General features: G+C 41.3%; 1 protein-coding gene across 5 annotated transcripts in view; it reads left to right on the top strand.

The window, feature by feature from the left end:
- Positions 1 to 20,640, top strand: part of ANKRD6 (ankyrin repeat domain 6) — a 90,038-nt gene continuing 69,398 nt past the window's right edge. For 2 of the 5 annotated variants that reach the window (XM_042016520.1, XM_042016527.1), the window contains exons 1-2: positions 1 to 54; positions 433 to 565. The gene's annotated coding sequence lies outside the window, so the exon portion shown is untranslated. Of the gene's footprint in view, positions 55 to 244; positions 345 to 432; positions 566 to 5,754; positions 5,855 to 15,710; positions 16,016 to 20,640 lie in introns of those variants that run through there. The other 3 variants (XM_042016522.1, XM_042016521.1, XM_042016524.1) reach the window with 3 other exon arrangements.

A 20,640-nucleotide genomic window follows, 5' to 3' on the forward strand; every position in this document is an offset into this window, starting at 1 on the left:
AGGGGCAGTGCCGAGCCCGGCCCGGTGGGAGCGGGTGCCGCGGGGGCAGCGCAGGTGAGCGCGGAGCCCACCCGCGCCCCCCGCCGCGGGTTGCGTGTGGCTGCGCTGGGGCGGGGGAGCGCGGCGGGGGCCGGGCGGGGCGGGGGCGCTTCTGGCGGGGCCGCACAGGTGATGGCGGAGGTGGCCGGGCTGTGGCGGGGCTGACGGATGGGGACGGGGACGGGGGCGGGGACGACCGCAGCGAAGCCAATGCCCCGCACCTGAGTAGTGAAAGTGTTGCCATACTCCAGACCGGGGAGGGACTCCAAGTTGGGAAGACACGGACCCTCCGGTGTGCCGCGGAGGTACAAGAGCCTGTGTCGACGTAGGAGTTCAGTTGCAGGTTTGGGGGTGAAAATGAGGAGTCTTAACGCTCTTGTTCCAACTTTTAAGGGCGCGTCTGATGAGAAATGGAAATCTGGCTCAAAGTCATCCTTCCTGTTGTTGACATCACCTGAAAGCTCCACTGGAAATATTTCCACTAGTTTGCTGCAAACATCAGCCTCCCCTGAGGTCTCAACACCTTGTGAGTACACACTGGCTGCTGATAGAGCTCTAATTGTGGAAATCCATGGCTACGGCTTGTAATTGTTCTGCAGTGTTCTTTTTATTGCAAGCATTAATAAAGGGCTTATCGTGCCCTGGGGTGTTGTGTGCATTATAGCATAGGCTGTAGACAGTGCTCTGTTTTTTAAAAAAGGCATAACCAATATCTTCATATTTTTATAATTATATGCAAAGTGACTGTTTGGGTTTCTGCCTGGTATTTCTGCAATAGACATGACCAAAAGGACATGTTGTCTGCTACTGAATACCTTTTGTTCACAGGGAAAACATTGAGAGGTTAGAAAGTAGCTTGTTGGTAGGTGCATCAGTGAATCTTTGCCCCATGAGTTATTTAAATGAACCTAGAATGTACTACCAACGTTAAAGGAGTAATTGGGAAGATCAGTAAGTCCGCCTCTGTCCAAAGACAGAGGAACATAACTATGTCTTAACTCTTACGCAGCACTGGTTAGGCATGGATCTGATCCCCTGGCAGGACTGTTTGAGTCTATGGTTTATTCTGAGGAGAATGTTATTTACTTTCTTTCAAGGTGATGTGTCAGGCTGCGCAGCTAGTTTTATAACAACTTATTTTGGCAGGCTCAAGTTCCAAGTATTGTGTAATCTTCATTCTCTAGATAGGTGGAAAACAAAGTGTTTCTGGAGATGTGTGATTACGTGTAAGATCTGTAGTTGCATTGCAGACCACAAGACATGGTGTAATGACTCTCATTCAGAACTTCGTAATAATTTCTGAGCAGAAAATACTAAAAATATAGTTAAATACACTGCATGTTGCAAAACCTACAGTTGAGTGGCTGCATAAATTGTTTAGATGCTTGGTATGTAGATAGATGATGTATGCCTGTTTGTCCGTGAGGACCTATTAGTCTGCAAGGCTAAATGGGAATTGTGTAGCAGCAGTAGTAATGTCCCTGCTCTTCTCCTTGTTTTTTTGTTTGAAAAAGCCTAATAAAATAAAAAAGGACCTTTGTGATAGTATTCAGTTGGAAAATTTTCACTTTCCCCTGCTCCTTAATATTTACCCAGACAGTGCTACCAACCTCATATAGGAGACTGGCTTTGAACACTAGAAATGAACAGCCAGTAAATGATGGGAAAAAATAAACTGATAACCTCCTGATCGTGCAGGTGCTTTCCTTCACGATTTTTTCACAGAGGTCTTTTTGGGGAACAGAAATTGTGTGAAGTTGTCTGCACTAATGGGGCTCCCATGTTGGCTGTTGTAGTTGCAGCACCAGGCTTAGCATCTTGCCCTGTCACAGGTGGCACGTTCTGGAGTTCACATTATCAAACTTACTATGTTCTTGGACTAGATGAGATGAATGATCTCTTAATAAATCAGGTGCTTGTAGGGTGTGGTACTGAGCAATTGAGCCTCAAGCTGCATTTCTCCACGTGTCTTCAGCTTCACCTTCACCTCTGTTTGGCTTTGCCAGTGAGTAATTTTGTGATGTATAAAAAAAAGACCTTACTGCCCCTTATTCGCTAAATCTGTATAACAGGATGAACAATGCTTATTGGTTTGGATAGGTGGTGTACCAATGAACATTTGTAAAGCACTTTCAGGTTCTTAAATTAGTTATACTGACAACTATATTTATTCTCATTAGTTTCAGATGTCCAATTCCTCTTTTTCCCTCAACAGTTAGGACTTTGGATGAAGTTGCAGAGAATTCACAGCTCTATCTATTTTTAGAGATATATCAGTACAACACGTCCATAGTGGAAGTATTTTATTTAAAACCACAATTGAGGTGCCCTATTTTATTGGCAAGATTGATCAGGGAGATATATTTGTCAAAGACATAAATTTATTGTAATTCCTTTGGGCAAATAAAAATTTGAAATAAATATTTTTAGTTACTTTTGTTTATTCAGGGATGAAATATGTGACTTCCTCAAAAATGATCCAGCCAAAAATAGAGGGTGTAGAGCTGTACTTCAGAAAGACCTTAATTCATAACAACAAGGGGCTAATTTTCTTCCCTGCCTCCTATGCAGCTATTTTGATCCCCAAAATCTCCAGAATAGTTTCTGAAGTACAGTACTAGAAATATTCTTCCATATCATTGCTAACTTGTGAGCCCTTTAGGAACAGCTTAGTTGCTTCTCACTTGACTACTCCACTCCCTGTTTAACAGCAGGTGCAGCTGAATAGTTTGTTACAGTTCATTGACAGCAGTTGTGAGAAAAGTGAAATCCTGGAATACCCCAGGTCTTGCTTGATCTGTCACTGAATTATGTGTACTGGTCTCTTTCTAAACTTTTTCCACTCCTTTTGTCCCTATTTGGTTTATCTCATGCTGCCATTCGGAAGACTGTTGGATTTGTGAAGGCAGGTGTTCCAAAGTTAGGAAGAGTCAGAATAAGTGTGTGGAGTCCTCACTTATTTGTTGCATAGCTTTCAAATGCATGAGTGTTGAGATACTGCCTGTGACTGGGATGTTCTCTGTGTATTGCTTCCTTTGACAGGTTGTGCATGACACAGTGATGCTTTGTATTCAAAGTGGTGCTGGTTTGGCCAGACAGGTATTTTTCTTGTTCTCTGGAAAACTCTGAGGTCCAGTTGGAGGTGTGTCTTGGGAGTGAAGCAGGAAGGATACTGTTGGTGTGCAGTAGTTTGATACCAGTGTCAAGAATGCTATAAAAAAAAACGGTGATGAAATGAGCGTCAATTCAGGACACATTTTTGAGAGGTGTGTGATAAATGAGGCATTAAGGCCGCACAGGACTTCGAGTTTATTGTCTATTATTAATCTAGCTTATTACCACTAACAGTTAGTTGGATTTATTGAAAGAGGAAGAGGTCCTGTTGCGATAAATGAATCCCCATTGGATGGCCTAATGGATACAGTACAACAGCTTGAATTCTTGCATTATGCAGTTGTGGGGAGGTTGTCTTGGTAGCCTTAGTGAGGTACTTCTGATGCAATATCGAATGCATAGGTAGCTCATGGTATGATGCAGGACTGTAGGTTGCTGGCTTGCTCTTGCACTGTTTTACTTTTGATCCTTTGTCAGGGATCCTGCCATGTGTGACATGAAATTAATTAGAATGAACAGGAAGACTCTCTCGTCCAGCCAGCACTCATATCTTCCTGCCTTCTCCTCCGTGGCTCCTTCCTTCCCACTCCCCACACCCACTGCTGGTCCTCCAAACCCTAGGTGCATCTCAGTCAAGCCACAGCCATGGGGGGAATCTGGCTGTGATTAGGGATGGGATTTGGGCGCGTCTGTGGGAAAGTGGTGGATGGAAGTATCTGGTATGGATGCCAGCCAGATGGAGCATACTGGTGCTGCAGGCTAGCTGGGGTGTGATGTGCTGAGCATAGGTAGCCTAGTGGGATTGCTGTAATCCTGAAGAAATATTTATATACTCCTATGTCAGAAAAGCCTAGGCTTTTTTTCTTACATTGTGTTCAAAAGCATATTTGGAGTACTATTCAAATCATGAAATCATACCTCCTTCAAATCCTGGATTTAAACAAGCTTCTCCTAACAGCCTATCCCTTATTTTCCCTTTCTCTCTCATGATTTGCCACCTTCCCCACCTAAGCACCATCCACTTTGTGAAGTGAGCTGCTGAAGATACAGGTTTTGTGTGCATGTCTTGACATGCTGTTGGACAAAAGCATTTTCATTTGCACTATGGAAAATGCATTTGGATTCGATGGAAATTAGTTCCTTAAGAGTGTGCATCTTCATTGTGTGTGCATTGCAGTGGGATAATTTCCTTTTCCAGTTTGAGATGCCAATTGCTTTAAGCCAGTCAGGAATATTTTCTATTGGTTTTAACAGCATCTGCAATATGACATCTTAGGAAGACCTGTTGCTAGTTTATTTGTATTGTGTCAATACCCTTCTGAGTTCAAATGCCCTAAATTGTCTCGGATGGGTCAGTCACTGAGGAAAAGTGCCAGCTTTATAAACTAAGAAAGCACTGTGAATGTATGGTAATTATATATGACCTTAATATTTGAGTAGCTTCTTAACAGTGATCAGAGTGAATCATTTTAGATATGTTTTACTTGTATTCAGAGTTTGATGTCTGTGTGCAACAGATGCAGAAGTTGCAGCTGGTTTGGAGTCTTGGGTAGGATGTGATCTTTTCACTGTATCACTGCTGTCTCAAATAATTGCTCTAATAACTGCCAGGCAGATCTGTTGCTTAACTTAGTTTGTTAGTATTTTGTAAAGCTTACATATGAGTAATTTTCCTTCATTTTCTGTCTGAGCACTTTCGGGATTAGACTCTGGTCAAAGTCTTTCAAGAGGGATGGAGGGTGTCTGTCTTCTGGCTGCAGAATATCTGCCTGACATCTACAGTCTTTCATTGACGTTATTGTTCTGGTTTAAATCCAGATTTTGAAAGTGCAGCACTTTCGTATCAGTTTGGTTTTTCTGGACTTTACAGCAGCTCCTGAATTCTTGCAAGTATGTGTTTGTGGATACAAAAATGCTACTAGCAAGAATTTTTTTGCTATTTTCTAAGTTCATGAGAGACTTTTCTCTCTCATAGAAGAGGTACCAGAGTTCTGTAACCAATGAAACACCTGCAACCTTGAGAAGCCTTGTTTATACTATAGTAGAAAAATATTTTAACAATGGATGTTTTAGGATTTTAGCTAATCACCCAAGGGGTGGCTGATCCTTGTCAAATTAGACTATGAAGAAAAAAGTCTATAAAAGAGTTTGTAAAATAATTAAATGAATCAATCTTGCTGCACAATTCTGCCTGCTGGATCTTCTCTCTTCCTCCCTACGGCTGCGGGACACGGTGATATACCCTAGAGCATTTTAATATGTGTTGTTCTTTTTTCACAGCTTCTGTGTAAAATCAGGCCATGCTCTTTCCATGTGCTTTTTTAAAAATTATTTTTAAGTTTATGGTGGTTTTTAATGTTTATTTTTAAGCTTATGGTGTAAGTATTGATATGAATGGCAGACTCAGGTGTGGAGTAAGCTTAAACATGAATTTGAAGTGTAATATTTTTTTAATGAACAGTCAGCTACCAAGTTGGATTCTCTTCTTTCCCTGTAAGACTACACTTAATCGGTTTGGAGAAGCCAGGGTTTAAGAAATCCTGGCCTGGTGTACACTGGGTGAGGCTGTCATCCATTTCACTTTCTCTGGTGTCTCGACAGGCAAGTGGAGGTGCCCCTGCAGGTCAGCAGCTTCATTACCAGCATGCCTGATAAAGCAGAACTGGGTTTGGTGATGAATGAGGACAGCTCAGTCAAGAGGGTATGTTGATGTTAGCTGTGTTAGTTGCTGTTAGCCTCAAAATAAGCAAGATCAAATTTAATTTTTTAAATTCTAGTAATGTAAAGAGTTTTCAAAAGCTTACCAAGTGACATAGATGCTTTTGACATAGCTGGAAAAACAGAGTGCCTAACATTAGTAGCTTCTCTGTGTGACCATTTTTACAAATCATACTTCAGTTGAAGGCGGGGCGAGGTGGACATCTCTCACTGACTGGGACACGACTGTGTGTCTGGGCAGGTTTCTTTCAGCTCTTCCTGCTCTGTGGCCAGGAGCTGAGCAAGGTATGATGAGCCTGGTTTGGAGGTGCAGGTGAATGGTTTCATGGTCAGCCTGGCTAATTCTCATCTCTAAGTTGGCTGTATTTCATTTGCAGAGAAAGATGGCATATATTCTCTTTAATGCCTTTCACTCTTGTAGGGCATCCATGTCAGTGAGTCTCTCAAGCTGAGGAGGGAACATGAGTGAACAGTAAACATCCTGAGAAGATCAGAGAAGAAAGGCTATGAAAAACACAGCTTGAAAGTTGCTTTATGATGAGAGCTATTTCTTCTCACTTGTTTTGAGCCTGAAATATGCTGGTTTAATCTGATGCCTTCTAGTATTTCTCCAACCTGATTTTCTTCTACTTAATTATATCCTACCTTTGGTTGTCTCATGTTCTTCTTCCTTGAAACTTTTCTGGTTTTGCTAAACCTTTTCCAAGAAGAGAAGGCCAGAGTTACAACTTCTAAGATGCAATTGAGTTTCTTAGATTAAAGGTGGGTTTGGTTGTATTCTCTGCAGTAATGATTTTTTAGCACTCTTCCTGCTTTTTAACTGTGCTGATGCTTTTGTAAGAGCAGTCCACCGTCAACCCAGGATTTCATTCCTGAATCATCCCAAACCCATCATTATGCATACGAAGTTGACGTGTTTTTCCCCACCACAAATACCAGACTGTGTTTAAATGGTATTGAAATCTACCAGCCATTTTAACAGTTGTAATCTTTCCCTGTCCCCTTGTGACTCATTAGTGGGTGTAATGAGCACAATATATGCTTAATGCAGATGGCCGTGGGGCTGCAGGCTTAGTGTCCTTCTCCTGGGAAGACTGACCTTGTACTGTTTATTTCCTGTCTAACTGGTTCTCTATACAGATGAGGACTTTTCCTGTTATCCCATGACTGCCTAGTTTTCATAAGACTGGGATTTTTTTGGTGGGTTTGCTTTTTTTTTCTTTTAAGCGGCTTTCCTTCCTTTGAAGAGAATCTTTGGGGATTGGACATGAGTTACTGAGGAATAACTTCACATCAGTGAAACCATGGTAACAGGCTATGTGTACATTCACCACAAATGTGAAGTAGCTTAATTTAAACGTCTGTCTTATGTCCAAACAATCAGCATTCAGCTCTAACTTGTCTACATTGCAATCACATCCCAGCTTGCTTCATAAAATTTTAAGTTTCAGTGTTCTATTTGGGATTTAGTTTTGGTCAGAGAGTGCCCCAGTGTATTATAGTAACTCACTTCTGTTTCTCGTTCTTCCTACTTGTCAGACCAGGTTGACTATTTCTATATTTAGCTCTGCTTTGCTTATTCATCCTTGCTCAATAAGAATTTTACACTTTGTTTACCTGGAAGCAAGATGGGACCCAGTGTGAAAGTGAATGGCAGAATTAAAAGAGTGGTATGAGTACTTGCACTAAGTAGCATGCCATATCAATAAATCAAAGCAGAATTTGTAGATATAAGCTCTGATCCTTGGCAGAGTCTCTTAACTGAAAAAACCTAATATTTTAAGAAATTGTTCCTAGATTCATAGTCTCCATACAAGAGTAACATAGGTCAAAAAAAAAAAACCACCCAATTTTTTTCTGCTTCCTTTCTGTTCCCCTTGTCTCTGCCCATCAACACATAGTTGAGAAGTTTAAAAGCTAACTTCTGAGTTCCATATTCTTTCAGAGAATTTAGCCTTTCATGTCTGTAACTGCAGACATACAAATGAGGCGGGTGTTGCTGCTTTATTTATTAGAACTGTGCCAGGTTTTTCCTCTTTTTGTTTGTAATCCTCAAAGTAGGATACTTGGCATGGAAGATAGAAACACATTTTATTCAAAATCAGCATACAGAACTTGGATACATGTATTTCCAGCTTTTAAAAATATTTCTTTTGAAAAGTTGTAATAATATGAATTTGCTTGCATTTCATGTGTGGGTTTGTACATGCAGCAAATGTCTGGATATACTTACATGGGATGAGCTGGTTTTGGTAACAGGCACACCAAGAAAACAGGTAAGGGTGCATTTAGAAGAACTCAGCACAGCCCTTGAACGAAAAAATCCCCAATATTTTAAAGGTTTATTTGTTCTCCTCACAATTTGAAATTAAGACTCTCTCCTTGACTGAAACAAGTGTTGAGCTACTCAGGAGGCTGTGGTTTAAAGCTAGTTTTGTCTGGGACCCGTTCTCAGTCTTTCCCAGACATGGAATAAAGAGTGTCAGTGAAATTGAGAACTTGCTCTGTGTTTCAGTCCTGTGTAACTCTCATGAAACACACGGATACTCTGCCTTAGTGGAAAAAGCACTAAATGCTCTTTTCAAGTAAGCTAAGCCAGGGAGAGTTATCAGAGGAGAGAGACACTATGATGGAATTTCTCAGTACATTAGTAAATATGTGCTACAGTGTTTCACGCTAAGATGAAGAATTTTTCTATCATTCTAGGGAGCTGTATACTTGTCATCTTCCCCAAAATACTAAGATTTTGAAAATCATTAGCTATATAGGCAGTGTCTTAGTTTGACTGATATTAATAAAGTTGCATTGTAAATTTTAATGTAGCAGCAAGCATCTGTTGTATGTCTGTCCTTCTTACTTGTAAAAAGCAAACTGACCTTCAGTTGATCAGTTGTCATGATTCAACTTTTGAGTATGAGTACCCACTCTTCTGCTAACAAAAGTTTCTCATGGTTTGTTTATGTTAAGCTTAGCTCAAAATACATATGGTCTTCCAAGAAAAACAGAATCAGGCAAAAGTGTCTGTAATGCAAGAGTTAGCAGATTTTAAAGTACCACTTAAAAATCACTTCCCTTATGCTCTGTAAGTGGCATTTTCAGGCCTTCCTTAATGAGGGATCAAGAATAAAGTGATACTAAAGTAATGACTCATTAAATAAATCACATGATTTATACTCAAATAACAATATGGCCCATAGAGAGGTAATTATCAACAGCTTGTGTGTAGCAAAATTATAATTAGTTTACTGTATTAAATCTAAGAAGGGTAGAACTGAAAAACAAAACCTCTAACCAGTTTTGGCATTATTAGTTTAAAGACGGATGCTTCTTATCTTGTTCTTTTCTAAATTGAATTTTATGTTGTATTTTGTATCGGTAATGCTGGATCAGAACCTGATTTCCCTGCTTCTGTGGCTGATCTCATTCAATTCAATGACTGTTTATGTGAATAAGACCCAAAGAATGTGGCTTTGTATGAAAAATATCCTCCCAGAGGGAGTTGTAGTAGGCTCACACTTAATATAAAGGGGAAAAAAAAAAACCCAAAAAAGAAATGAGTGTTTATGTTTCCTTGTCTTGTTGTACAATGATTTTCAGTGTAGTTTCATATTCCGTGAAATTAAATCTGTAGCCAAGATGATATGATATTGGACAATTTTTATAATTCAGCATGCAGGTCTGTGCTGTTGAAACAATAGGCTGAGTGTTTTTAGGTGCAGATAGCCTGACTAAAATGATGTTGCAAAAGGAGTTGCAGTGCATTTTCGATAATGTTGAGCAGAGATACTTGTGAACTCTGCATGGTGTGTTACAGTCATGGGAGTAGTTAACAAGATAAAGAAAATCTCAGCTTTCTCTCTGTTTACAAAACTGGCCTTTCTGGAAGGACTGGAAAACAAGAATACAAATATATAATCTGCTTGCCTTCTCTTTCTACCCCTCCTTTCTGTCTCCCTGTATTGAGTCAAGAATAAATGGGAAGGCTAAATGTAAGAAAACAGCACGAGAGTCAGTCCTTAGTTTTTGCTCTCTGTTTTATACACCACCGGGAGCTGGTAGTTGTGTGGCGATGCAGCTCCCCTGGTAAGGTGTGATTCAGTCCTGTAGTGCTGACAGAGCAGAACTCTGCCCTTAACTCCTCCTCACTCACACTGCAGTACCTGCAACTCCACAGATGGGTCAGCATAGTTCAGGAGGGAAGTTTGATTTTGTCTGCTCTGAAACGCCAGTGCGTGTTTCTACCATATTAGACCACTCCTGTGATTTTAAGGTAATGAAAATGTCCTTAACATCTTGTCCTTTTTCAATTTAATTTTCCCATTTTCTCTTCATTTTGTGCCACTTCTAAAAGCTCTGTATTGTTCCCCAATTTTGTCTTCCCCCCTCTTTTGTCCTAGTACTTTTGCATCATTGATCTGAGAATCATCTGATTTTCTTTGATCTGTTTCTCCTCCCCTATAGATCTCCTATTGTTTTGCTAGCTGTGCTCCTGACAGTGGTTAATAAATTCTGAGTCACCACTTGGAACCCAGAAGAGCTGTAAATAGAGCAAAAGGTTGTTTGACAATCCTTTAAGAAAGAATTTGTCAGAGAGTGAAAAATGATATGTGTCCCTCTTCCATACCTTTCCAGGTGATCTTTACAGATCATATTGATTGTCGTGACACATCTTCCAAGGCTTTTTGAAAGCTTTTTGTTCAGTGTTTTCTTCCTTGTCCTGTCCTCTAGCCTTTACCTGTCTCAATTTGCAATCTTATTTTTTCTGCTTTCACTTCAACTCTAGTGTTGTTTGAGTCTTGGGGCATGTTTTTCCATCTCTGACAGCTTTCAACTCTGTTCCAACATCAGTAGCTTATGGGCTTTTGTGGTTGTGCTTCCAGCTTTGGTAGGCTTCCAAGCCTTATCAGTATATTGGTTTTTTGATAACAGTGGTCCACTGTGTTCCTTGGTAGGGAGTGATGGTTAAGGAATATCTGTTTCTATCTTACTGGACAGGAACTGCCACCTCCTTGAGATTTTTATTGTATTTTTCTTCTACGTTGTAAAAGTGAAAATGGAATCTCTTTCAAAAGGGTGTCCTCGAATATACAAGGCACAGAGATGCTGAGCTTCATGAGGGTAGGGAAGCAGGCAGCCATGAGGAAAATTTTTCTGCCTGTTTCTGGGAACATGGTCCAGGCACGTGATGTCACTCTAGCATGATCCTGCCCTTCTCTGTTTTTCCATCATAAGGTTTGGGGTTTTTTTTTGCTTCTTATTTCTCTTTAGAACATGGACAGCCTTTGTGGACAGATAATGTAAAATGTTCTCCATGTCTTAACGCAGTCTTATATGAGCTGGCCTCTTGTAAAGTATGAAGGAGACTCAGATATCCTGAAATTTCAGAGTATTCATTAACTATAAAGCAGATACACTGAACTCCATGATCCTTTTCAGTCTCAAAATAAGACCAAAGCATGTATTTTGACTGAAGACAAATTAGAAACATAAGGGGACTGAAATGGATGCAACAAATAGCATCATTCTCCATGGTTCCTATCAGTGGCTGACCAAGGCGGTGCTTGTACTAAGGGATCCTGACTTCACCAAGGTGCTGTAGGTAAGCCCATGTAGTAGCGCTTTTCCAGATTTTCCTTTCTTTCAGGCTGTGGGAAACATCCACAAGCATTAAGAGGCTGAGTGTCTTTAAACCAGAGAGATGGCTTCCACTGCAGGATTACTCCTTTGGGTTCCTGCAGTGTCTGTGAGCATACAGGGAAAGAAGGGGGGTCAGGGAGTAGTGAGGGGGAATGGGGTCCTTTGTGTTCCCTTTGCACTCTCAGCTCTCTGTACTTGACATGAGTACAAATATTTCTGGATGATGAACCTGTGACTTCTTGTGCGCAGCAGCCACGAGGGTGGAGTCTTCACTGGGAGCTGAGGTTCTGTCCTGCGAGAGGAGAAGCTTTCAAGAAATGCAGTCTCTGTAGCGTAGATTCTTGAATCACCTAAAATTATATTAGTGGTGATCCTTTTAATCTGTACAAAGAGCCTGCTGGTGTGGGAGATTTTTATTTTACCTGGTTGCATATCGCGTTTCGATGCAGCAGATGGCATGTGTATGACAAGTGCCCTTTGGTAGGAGAGTAAACACAACAAGAAACACACCCCAACCCCCTGGCATTTTCTTAGGCCTTTTGTAACATCAAAGCACCCTTGTGCAATGCTCATTACAGTCACCTGATGCAAGAGCCAAGGTTTTGTGATAACTATTTTCTTCTGTTGTTCCTATGTTAGTACAGCTGGCAAGATTCTCGAGATACAGGGAAGAGCAGATGTGATATTCAAGGTGAGATGTGTTAATTGAGCTGTAGCCTGCACTGAGAGAGATTAACTTCAGTTACTTGTCCTGGAAGTATTTTTTGTTGATCCATAGTTTTTTAAAATTAATTGAGATCCTACTTTGCAATACAAGTAGGACAGGACAGAAACATACGATTTTGTTTATTTTGAGCTTGGTGGGGAGGCAGTCCTCATGATTCAAATGCTGAGTTGAAACTGTTGCTCTGCACGGCTTGAAGAAAAGAAATGAAGAAGGACGTTTTGGGAACTGGGCTGTTCAGTGGGTTGGAACAAAAGAGCACTGAGCTAGGGAACCACTTTTGTTATCTGACTGAGATTTCCACCACTGAACTTCTGCATGGAGTGGGGAAGAGTCTTCTGCAGAACTTCCAAAGAATTTGGCAAGTATTAAAGATAGCACAGAGGGTGCCCACAACCCACTGAGAGATCCTTCAATTCCATGTCTGCCAGGGGGCCAGGCAAGAGGATCAGAATTTCCAAAGTGTTGTCTGCACGACCTATCTGGAGATTACTCACAAACATCACCTGTACAGATACAGCTGTGAAGGGTAACTTGACCTTGTGGTATTACAACTTCATAGGGGAATTTAGATGTCTTTTTGCAGATACTGTTTCTTTGGCATCAAACTCTTGATAGTCCTTGACTATTTCATGATAACGGTGATTGGCTTAAACATCAAAGTCTTATTTCTGTGGGGAATCAAGTCCCTAGTCTGGTCCCCCAAGTCCAGAACTTGTCATCCTTTTTGACCCTTCCTATTTTGTAATTACTTCAGACATCTGCTTTCCACCTATACTCTCTAATTACCTAGGGGCAAAGTTAAGCTTTCCTTTTTGTTGTTCAGAGTGTCTAGTGGGAATGGCTTCAGAAAACCTTCAGACTGACACAGGATATAAAGCAAGCCTATGTTCCTTCTCTGTACTTTGTAAGTCTTTCCCATGTGCTTTCTCAGACTTTCTGAAAGATTATGTTTCTCCTGGTTCATGACAACCACCCTGATGGGTGCTTTTCTACACCAAAGCAGGTTATTTGCTGACTTTAAAAAATAAGACTGAGCTGACTTTTCAGATAGTAATTGCCAAGATTCTCTCTCCGTATAGGATAATTCCCATGGTCACGTTCTGTCTTTGCAATAAACCCTATTTCAGTTTTAATTCACCTTATTCTTCACATTAACTGTGTTATCTTCTGTTTCAGTAACAAAACCTTTAGGAATTAGGAATCCAAATGTAACCCTGTTGCACTTACGGTTATGGCACTCACTGTTAGGTTCATTAGGGTGATGGACTAAAAACCTCACTGACAAACTGAATGTCTAAGATGAGCAGAATCATGGAGTTGTAGACCAGTGCTACTGTTCTCATCTACCTGTGTTTATTTTGCATCTTGTAAAGCACCAGCAAGAACACTGTGGAGGAGTGATCTGAGTATCACAGCGTTGCATCCTTGGATATGAACAGTTGATGAGGAAAATCAACTTTGATGTGCCTACTAGGATTATTGACTTAGTTGTGCTTGTTGCGGAGAAACTGCCTTACTTTGGGTTGGTTTGGATATTCTCGCATATGGGTGGAGGAGTGTCATGGTTTAACCCCATCTGGAAACGAAGTCTGACACAGCTGCTTGCTCATTCTTCCCTTCCCTACTGGTGAGATGGGAAGGAGAATCAGAAAAAAAGCCCTAAGAAAGGGAAAAAACCCCAAACCACCCTCATGGGTTGACATAAGAACAGTTTGAAACACAGTAAAATATAATGCTAATACACTACTAATGATAGCAGTAATATTATACTAATGGTAACAATGCTACTACTAAAAAAGAATAACATAAAACTCCAGAAAACTAAGTGATACACAGTGCAATTGCTCGCTACCCACAGATCAATGCCCAGCCCATCTGCAAGCAGTGATTGGCAGCCCTCAGATAACACGCTTCTGTTTATGTACCGAATGTGTTGCTTTATGGTATGGAATATCCCTTTGGCCAGCTCAGGTCAGCTCTCCTGGCCATGCTCCCTCCTGGCTTCTTGTGCTTCTCCTCACTGGCAGGGCATGAGACACTGAGAGTCCTTGACTTAGTGTAGGCACTTCTGAGCCACAAACAAAACATCCATGTGTTACCAACATGATTCTCATACCAAATCCAAAACACAGCACTGAACCAGCTACTGAGAAAATTAGCTCTATCCTAGCAAAGACCAGGACAAGGAGAAGGTGTAACAAGAGTGGGCAGGGGGTGAAATGGACTGGTGCAGCTGAGGGCTTTTAGCAGATACTTCTTCAAACCTCTGTCGGCAATGTTATTCACACAATTCCGGGACTGTCTTCAGACTGTGTTTACATAAACTAAACTTATTCCTGGATTCTCATGTTGTAGTGTCTGAGTCAGCAAATGTGTCCTACTAAGATATTCAGCCCTATATGTTTTGATGAAACAAAGGTCTTGTACCAAAACTCTGCTGCTGTCATTATTGTGTGGTCGGTCCCAGCACATGCCTTTTCTCAAGCATAACTCCCCTTCCTCCCTCAAAATCTACAACTGTAAAAGTCTTACTGGCCTGCCAGCACATGTCTTCAAAGAACCCAAGGGGCATTTTTAGTGAGAATTGCTTTAGAATTCCTGGCTTGATTTATGAGGAAAAGAGAAAAATAATCATAGAAACATTATCCTCTTATCTGTTCAAATTTTTGCCTTCAACTTTATGGTGATAACAGCTTAACTTTTTGCAAATGGAATAACCAAATGTTTACCTGTTTTCCACTTAGAAATATAGACTTTCTTTGCTTAAATGCAAGACAGTTTGAGAGAAAGGGAAGTGGAAATGTAAAGGACTAGAGGTCTTTGTTCTAAATTGTGGAATAAATAAATGTTCAGAGCCTCAGCACTGGAAGTTTCCTGAAAACTTTTCCTGTAACTTGTCTTTGGGAAATAAAGCTGAAAAGTTTTTTAGCAGTTTGCTATACTGTTCTAAGGAGGTTTTTGTAATTTGTACAAAGTGAGACAAACATGGCAACAGGTCTTCACTTTTGATTTCCTTTCATCAGCCCACCAGTGTTAATTATGCATTTCTTTCTTTCTTTTGAGCAAGACCACATTACAGCCACAGAAATAAAGCAAGTACAATCATTCTGCATTACTTATATTAATGCATTCATAATCATAATTATATCATAAGCATGTTCACAGGTACAGAAATCCACTCCAGCCCATGCTGAGGTCACCAGTTACAACAGGTGCCCTAAGTCTTATCAGCATCTTCACTGCATTTCAGAAAGTGCCAAACCTGTTCTCATTTATGCTGCACTCAGCCACTAGCCATACTTTCTCACTATTCAGTAACACCTCTCTCTCCTTCCCCCCCTCCAAAAAAAAGCTTGACTCCCAACATTCCTCTCATGTCTTACAAATATTTGTGTGAGACTGTGGCAACAAGCTGACTCTATTCATCACCAGTAGCGAGTCCTTTTCTGCTTCCTTCTTAAACCTGTGTTTTCCAGCACTTACTCCTGTAGTTCAGGTGCTGGAGGAGGCGTGTACTGTGGTTTTCAACAACCTTGAGTGCAAATCCTGTGGATCGTTAGCATAGGCAAGTGGTATGAGAGAATGCAGAGGCATGGGGTACTGCTGTATATTTGGTTTTCCGTGGCTTTTATTTGAAAAAGGAAATTAAACATGAAAAAACATAAGAAGAGAATGCTGTGGTGTAAACCTTAAGGACGTCATCGTGTATTTGCTGCTCTGTGGGAGACGTGCCCTGTGTGCTGCATAGGAGAAGCAGTGACTGGGCAAGGCTCTGGAGAGGTAAGAGTGCACTTTTGTGTGGAAGCTGTGACCTGGAACTCAAGAGCAGGAGCAATGCTTGACTAATTCTGGCAGTTCTGCTCTCTCTATGATTTGCTTGGCAGCTTTAGTGTTACATTAACTCCTCCTTAGTGTTACATTAATTCGGGGCAAACAAATTCCTTAGGTTTCCTGTTGCACTCCCAAACAAGTCACATTAATCAAAACTCGGATAACTTTCTGTACATACCTCGCTTTTACTGTATTCTTTTGCAAGCATTTTCACTGCATGCAAGTCTGAACAAAATGTGTTCCATGGTTTTTGTTTCCTTGTTTTAATACCTATCACTGTAATTACTGTACTGAGGGGTTGGATCTCCAGGGAAGTTTGTTTGCGCTGCACTTGCGATGGTCAAGTCACGTGAGTTTAAATCCAAGGAACGAAATAACAACAATAATATTATTATTATTATTATTATTTTGTCTCTTGTCTGGTCCAGAGCAGAACTGCCTCTGAAAATGCAGAGAAGGTATTCTTGGAGAGGAGACTGGCACTCTGTTGCAAAGGTTGCCCAGATGCCACTACTCGAATAAGACATTTTTTGCCCATGTTGGTTCTGCTGACTTTGTTTCAATCTCTTAATTGAATCAAGCAGGCAAGAGCAATATACTTCTCATAAAAATGGTAGTAAAACCCCCTGCAGCTTCTGAAGTGAATTTCTGGGTACCCTTATCCTAGTAGGTCTGTTAGTAAATCGACATGCAGTCTAGCAAGGAGGAAACTTTTCAAGTAGAACTTTTCCTAAGCAGATGAAAATACAACTCTCCTGCTCTCAATCTGCAAATCTAGTTCATATAAAATCTCAGATGCCTTGTAAGAGAACAGCTGCAAGTCTGTTCATGCAAAATTGCAAGTATTGTTCTTGTGTGTAAATAGTTTGTAAATATTACTGGAGGTACCAAAACAGAAAATGTAAAAAGAATACTGTGCTCACCAAGGGGACAGTCCTGCTCTGCTTGGTGCTTCTGACAGAAGTTGTGCTGTGGAAGACAGGAACAAGATCGATTTCAGATTCTTCTTTTCTTTACCCTCTGCTGCTTCCTGCTGAACTACCTTTTTTTTTTTTCTCCCAGTAGCCTGAAACACATTCCAGAAATGTCTGTCTGAGGTAGAAGAGTAAGAGTGCCAAGGCTGCTGATGAATAAGAGACTTTGTGATGAATCTTGTAAAATTGGACCTTTTCATTCAGACAATGGTCTCCATTACTGAGTCTTTTGTTGCCTTTTGAATTGCTGAGGAGATGTTAAGTGTTGTCCTGCAACACTTCCCTCTAGCGTACCTGAATTACCAGAGGGGTGAATTGCTTTGACGGGGTGGGGGGGTGGGGAAAATGCAAGAGGAAGTTGACTCAGTTTATTAAATCTGAAGGTGCAGCAATGGTATTACTTCACTTCTGAAACTACCCAGTTTTGGGATATTTAAGTTCACGCTGGAAGTTTGATTTTGAACTTGCTGATCCAAGCTGAGAGATGATAATGAAAGCTTTTGACTTTAAAATCACCACTTCTTAAACAGATACTCAGATCCTACTGACTCCCAGTTCCTTTGAATAAATCTGTACTTTTTTTTTTTTTTTTTCAATTCTAAGCTATTTTGCAACAATATTATTATTCTAAGATTTGGTTTATTTGTTGATATTTCGACTTGGAGCTTCCTACAGGGAGAATTTGGATTGCATGTATATTTTATCCAGGCAATGTCAGAATCCCAAACATACATTTTTCTCTTGCATAGAGTTTTCCTGTAGTAACCTGTGGCAGTTTCTATCAAAGGTGGCGTGCAGTGTGTGGTCAGGGCTGCAGCAGCTGTGTCCCAGGAGTGCACCTTGGTGAAGTTAGCCATCATGCCTCAGATTGTAGTATCTGATCACTAATAGGCAATAGTAATATGTAAACATAGGTGTGTGAGCTGTCACTTCAGGAAGGAGCACTTGATGCAATGGAGGAACTGCCTTGTGGTTCGACAGGAGTCCTTGCTTGTGAAAGCTTGCAGTTAGGAGAATTGAGTCTCATGGACTTGTCTCCAAAACCTTAGCTCTTCATTAGGTCTGACAGGGTATCACACAAATGTCTTTGAAATTAATCCATTATTTGAAATTCCTGTGGTCATTTTTAACTTAAACACCTTGAGAGAGAGAGAGAGAGAGATGTCTTTAAATAGTTCGGTATTTTTTCCATCAATTATTGTAGGCACTCCTACTGTCTCCATTTGCAATGCTTCCTTCTCTCCCAGGTTGAAGTGGGCAGCTCTGTTACAGCAAACAACTGTAGCATCCTTTCAGCATTACTTCCAGAGCCATCAGTTTCCAGCTTCAAGGGAGCTGTCCTGTCTCCACAGATTCTTCCAGCTTATTGTGTTGGCTGCTGGTGCATTGGCTTGGCAGCCACTCTTGTCTGGGAGAGCTTTTTAGAGACTCCAATGCTTATTTTGTATGGAAATCTTCTGGACAAAATGTCTAATTCAGGAGGTAGGCAGCTGCTTTCCACACTGCACCAAGTTCTGCATTTCACTTCTTTGTTATGTACAAGGGGTTTGGCTGGGAAATCTGCGCTCTCTCTCTGTGCTGCTTGTTCTTCTGAGCAGTTGCAGCAGCCAGCATCCCTTCAGATCTCAGGGGAGACCTCGGAATGCAGTGAGAAACATCCAAATCTTTCCAGTGCTGGGGAAATGCCCCTGGCAGGGTGCTTGTTGAGGAGCACTGCAAGATATCTGGCTAGATGGGGCTACTTCCCTACATCACCAAGCAAGAAAGGAGAGAAACCAGAAGTGGGTACAAAAAGTTTCAAGAGCAAGGCAGGCTCTTCTCCCTGTCCCTGTGAGGGAAGCACCCCGACAGCCCATGCTACCTGCTGCACCTGATGCAGAACTGCACTGATGCCTCTTCCCTTCTTCCCGCAGTCCAGAGATGTCAGATGGGCTCCCTGCTCTCGCTGATGGTTTTGTTGTGGCAGGGCACCCCAAGGACACAGTCCTTCTGAAGAGCTTCCACACTTATGGGGATAGTGCAGGCCTGCCAGATGCACACCACGGATGAGTGAGTAGTATAGGGTGAACTTGGTCCTGATTTCTAATGTGAAACCTTGCTCACTGATGCAGGGGGAGAAGACAAGCACACTCCTCTTTTAAAAATGCCTTCTGTGACCAGTTTTGTCCTCTGCCCTGCAAAAACTGATAAAACATTTTAAGGGAATGAATCCTGTCATAAACCAACATTGCTGCTTTTGTTCACTTGAGAAAATTCACTGTGGAGTCTGTTCTTCTAGTTGGGGAGCGCAGCACTGGCCTCTTGGGAAGCAGATAGATCCCTGCAGAAAATAGAGCTGTAGACACATGGTTCCCTGCAAGTGTGCTGAGATACCCTTTTCTCTTGTGCCAGCAGGTGACAGTCTCCCCTCCCAGCAAAGGGACTTCCTCAGTCTTAACTCTTTAACAATACTGTAAAAGTGAGGCTCTGTTCTTAAAGCAAGATGGAGGAGCTGGCATCCTCAGTTTTCTTCAGATATTTCTTAGGTTTTTTTATGGGCTCATGGAAGCTACTGATTCAAGTCAGAAAATACAGAATATTGTGAAAATTGCAATATAAGCCTGCCCAAGAGAATTTGTGGCTGTGTATTACACTTTCTGCAGAATGGTGTGGAGAGGAGTAATTTTCTGCCTATTCTGACGGTTTGAGTGTTTTGGTTTTTTCTTTTTTTAAACCAAAAATCTAGGTTGTTGCCTAGTGTTGTTGCTACAGATCTCCAAGAGGTAGCGTCCAGGACTGAACATGTTTTGCAGGATGTTTGCATTCTTGTCACTGCTCTCCTCTCCCTAACCCCAGCTTGCCACTTCCTCATTCATTTAAGGAAGACAGAGGGTTCTTTATTGTGTGATAGTCAAAATGTAATGTGATAGTGTTGCAGGAGAGCTGGTGGAATGGTACCAGCTGTTTGGTGTTTTCTGTTTCAGGGAGATCTGTAGCTATAAGGATGGCTTCTGTCTTACTCAGTCCCTAAGCAGGAAGGGAAGGCAAGTTGGGAATGCTTTGTGGCACCATCTGTGCAGCCACGAGCCTTTCCAGGGGCTGCAAGTCAATGTGGATGGTGTTGTGAGTTAGGTGCCTCTTAATCTCCTGAGGAAGAACAATGCCAGCTGCTCAGACAGAGGTAAGTGTGGAGCTGGGTCTCACCACATCTGAAAACCTCTGAGTTGGCAAACCAAATAGATGTGAAAACCCACAGAGAATCTCCGAAAGATCCAATTTTAGATCACATTTTTTCATGAAGGAAGTGTGGGGAGATCTGTTGTCATATAAAGGCATCAGGGTTGTTGTGTCCCTGGCCTCTTGTGAAAGAAGCAGCTGAGGTTTCCCTGTAGAATATGCTTTTAGTTAGCTGGTCAGATCATCTGTTGTAGATATTCCTTGTTGTTTCTGTTTCACCTTCTGTTGTACTCCAAGTGAGCCAGCACATATTACAGTATTGTCTTTCCTGATGGGCAGATGAGTAAAGCAGGACTGATAAATGGTTGTTTCAGAACTGCTTCTTGAAAGACACATCCATAATTTTGTGGACAAATTCAATAACCAGAACATGCTTTCTTCATT

Source organism: Corvus kubaryi, unplaced genomic scaffold (genome assembly GCF_017639235.1).
Source record: "Corvus kubaryi isolate FWS band 111438036 unplaced genomic scaffold, C.kubaryi_AGA036_p1.0 split3-73, whole genome shotgun sequence".
Taxonomy (NCBI): Eukaryota; Metazoa; Chordata; class Aves; order Passeriformes; family Corvidae; genus Corvus; species Corvus kubaryi.